At 48.1% G+C, this 3,910-nt stretch overlaps 1 long non-coding RNA gene across 1 annotated transcript; it reads right to left on the minus strand.

The window, feature by feature from the left end:
• Positions 1 to 675: 675 nt before the first annotated feature.
• Positions 676 to 1,781, minus strand: LOC149523323 (uncharacterized). The gene is made up of 3 exons (XR_016347156.1): positions 1,665 to 1,781; positions 904 to 973; positions 676 to 789 (listed from the first exon to the last, which is right to left on the minus strand). It is a non-coding gene; the product is annotated as an uncharacterized LOC149523323 (long non-coding RNA).
• Between the last annotated feature and the right edge of the window lie 2,129 nt (positions 1,782 to 3,910).

Raw genomic sequence — 3,910 nt, forward strand, 5'->3', positions numbered from 1 at the left:
CTCTTTGGCCTCTGATGATAGGACAAGAAACAATGGGCTTAAATTGCAGCAAGGGAGGTTTAGGTTGGACATTAGGAAAAACGTCCCAACTGTTAGGTTGGTTAAACACTGTGAAAAATTGCCCAGGGAAGTTGTGGAATCTCCACCACTGGAGATATTTAAGAGCAGATTGGATAGACACCTATCAGGGGTGATCTAGACAGTGCTTGGTCCTGCCATGAGGGCAGGGGACTGGACTTGATGACCTCTCAAGGTCCCTTCCAGTTCTAATAATCTATGACTATATGACTCTATGTGTTGCAGCAGGGGCAGATGACCGTTTTGCGGGGCCCCGGGCAGCATAATTCCGCGGGGCCCCCCCTTTGCCACGGCGCATGCACAGTGATGCCATGCTCATGCGCGGTGGCCCCACGGCGCGTGCGCGGGGCTTTTTGAAGCGCGGGACCCGGGGCGGCCACCCCGCTCGCCCTGCCCTATATCCGCCCCTGTGTTACAGATCCTCTGTGCCCCATTTGCAGAGATGATGAGTATGTTATAGCCCTACCATGCCTGCAAAGCCTTGGTTCTTTAGATCAACCTATAGCAGCTCATGCTTTTAGCTCTGGATGTCCCCAACTCAACCCCCAGCACGATGGCGATGATCGCAGCAGTCACAGTTACTCCTGTGTTACTTACAGTCAGCACCAATAATAGCTGTGAGCAGATTCAGGGTTGCCACACGAACAGTCTCATTCTCAATCTTCAGCTGCGAGTGCAGAAATGCTATGAGGTCATCAGGAGAAGAACGGGCTGCAAAGGAAGAAATCACATCCTCACTAACAACTGAAAGCTCATTCTTACCACACCTACAAAAGAAGGAAGTTACAAGGAAACTACTGTGTAATTTGGAGTCTCTTCCCCTACCTAGCAGTAGGATACAATAGCACAGCTCCATTTGATTTTCCATGATGAGCTGCTGAGTTGGAGAACAGATCTGTGGGAAGAAGAGAAGTGATCAAAGGAAAACTAATCAGAACAAGCAACTGAAAAGAAGATGCTCAATTAATTTCTAAGCACTCACTTCCTACCTTTCCAAATAGAGCTCTGAAGCCAAAAGAAATGGTACTGACTGCACAACAAGAATCAGAAACAATGACCGAGACACTGGATAACAGAAGTTCATGCTTTCAAAGTGTTTTTAGCAGTAGAGCTAATTGAATCAAGACTTGACCCTTGGTAACTGGTTCAAATGGTTAATTATTCCACCATAAAAATGTAGGCCTTATTTGCAGTCTGAATTTGTCCAGCTTCATTTTCTAGTTATTGGCTCACGTTATGCCTTTCTCTGCTAGATTATTACATATGTTTCCCCACATAGATATTATAGACTGCAATTAAGTCACCCTGTCACAGGATAGGTCCTCCCCATTTGGATGGGATCAGTTTTTACTATATAACTCTAACTCCCTCTAATAACTGGCTTATGCTAAAATTGCTTTACAAACTGACCTGGATTTTAGCTAATAAAATGAGACCACTATCTGCTTATTCTTAAGCCAGCAGAAACCAATAAGGCATGAGAAGGTCTCCGGGCTCTTCACTAGCATTCAAAAGATGTTTATTCTTAATATGCTTCAGATCTGCTGTGCTTAAGCTCAAGTGATACAAGAACAAGTTCCCCTCACCCGGTCGTGCAGAGCACTGCAGATGGCTTGAAATTTCCCTTCAGGTAGAAGGATCTTATATTCACCAGCGACTTCCAAGAGCTGCCTCAGACTCTACAACAGAGGGTGAAAGTTAGAAGGTGGGCATACAAAGGAGCAATATGCAATGACTGAAGCAGGTTCATGGAATTCATAGATTCCAAGGCCAAAAGGGATGATTGTCATCAACTAGTCAGGCCTTCTGTATGACACAGGCCTTAGAAATTGCCAAAAGAATTCCTAAAGCAGAACTTTCAGAAAAAAATCCAATCTTGATTTTAAAATGATCCCCTTGACTCTTGGTAAATGGTTTGAATGGCTAATATCCCACCACTGAAAAGGTAGACCTTATTTCCCATCTGAATGTCTCCTGTTTCAGTTTGTAGCCACTGGATCATGTCATGCCTTTCTCTGCTAGGTCATTACATATATTTCCCCATGCAGATATTATAGACTGTAAGTAAGTCACCTGTCACAGGGTAGGTCCACCCTGTTTGGATGGTATCAGGTTGTGGAGGAGTTAAAGAACTAAGGCAGCCCAAGTGACCTAGTCTCCCCAACCACCATAGCAGGCCTGGTTCTTAGAGCAGCATTGCCTAATAGTCAGGGTCAGTGCAGCAGCCCTTTAATGAGGCTCTTCAGCTCAATGACCCAAGCCCTTCTAGGTACGACCGTGCAACCTAGTGCTCAACCACCCTTTGGGGCAAACCAGTGTTGCCTAGTGGCCAGCCCTTCTCCACCAGGCTCTACCTACTCCACAGGGTCCCAGCCCAGGGCCTTGTCTTGCAGCTCAATGGGGTTTCTTCCAAAACATGCAGAGTCAAAGACTAATACCTCAACTCAATAATGCTTAGTTCACATAGATTGCTTCCCACCATTCTTCTGCAGCAGGTCATCTCAGTAACTCCGTGGTCTCTCCTCCATCTGTGGCATTGGATGGTTGTGGGGGGGTCAACTGGAACCACAGGCTGGCTGGTTTCTGCATCCTAGGGCACTGGCAGTCCCTCCACAAAAGCCTGCAAAGCACCTCTGCTCCCTTCAGCTGTCAGCCTAGACAGAACTGAGCTGCTCCCTTTTATATCCTGGTTCCAGTTGGAGCATTCCCAGCAAGTATGAAGGGGCATAGCCCACAGATCATGATTAGCCCCCGCTGAACCATGCATGGGGGGTATCCTCTGTCACAAACACTCCCCCTTAAGAGGGTGTCCATTGGTGGACCTTCCTCTTCATCGTCTCCTTCCACTTGGGAGAAGTCTGTGTTTGCATGAGCCTTCCCTGGCCCAGCGTAACATACAGAAGTCATAGGGTTGGAGCGGGAAGTACTACCTCATGATTCAGGCACTGGTGTCCTTCATGTTATTAATCCATCTGAGGGGTGCATGGTTGGTGACCAGTTGAAAGGGCGTCCCCAGTACAGAATATCCCAGGGTATGTCTACACTAAGGCGCTAATTCGAACTAACTTAGTTCGAATTAGTTAATTCGAACTAAGCTAATTCGAACTAATGCATCCAGACTAAAAAAACTAGTTCGAATTAGCGTTTTGCTAATTTGAACTAGCATGTCCACATTAAGTGGACCCTGAACCGGGCTTAAGGATGGCCGGAAGCAGTGCCGGCAGGGCATCACATGAGGACTTAGAGCGTGGAGCTGCTGCCTCAGGCTAGCCGAGGGCTGTGCTTAAAGGGACCCGACCCCCACCCCGGACAGACAGTTCTCAGGGGTGCCCCTCTTGCAAAGCAGTCCTGGCTTGGAGTGCTCTGAGTGCCCACACTGGGCACATCACAGCACTCGGCCATCAGCCTGGCTGTACTTGCCGCAGGCTGCCATCTGGGGAGAAGGAGCAATTGGGGGGCTGCAGGAGAGCTTCCACCCCCAGAAGCACGCAGAGCCAGCCCAGTCCTCCCCATCGGGGGCTCATACCCCATTCCTCCGTCACCTCCTTCCACTTACCCTTCCCTAGCCCCCCTTCCTGATGTACAAAATAAAGAAAACGTGTGGTCAAAAATAGAATCTCTCTTTATTGAACAAAACTCGGGGAGACTGGGAAAAGGAGGTGGGAGAGGGGAAGAGAGAGGGTGGGAGAGGGGAGGGCAACTACAATGATCAGAGGTTTGGAACAGGTCCCATATAAAGAGAGGCTAAAGAGACTGGGACTTCTCAGCTTAGAAAAGAGGAGACTGAGGGGGGATAGGATAGAAGTCCATAAAAGCATGAGTGGGGTGGAGA

This window comes from Pelodiscus sinensis, chromosome 18, assembly GCF_052426305.1.
Source record: "Pelodiscus sinensis isolate ZL-2025 chromosome 18, ASM5242630v1, whole genome shotgun sequence".
Taxonomy (NCBI): domain Eukaryota; kingdom Metazoa; phylum Chordata; order Testudines; family Trionychidae; genus Pelodiscus; species Pelodiscus sinensis.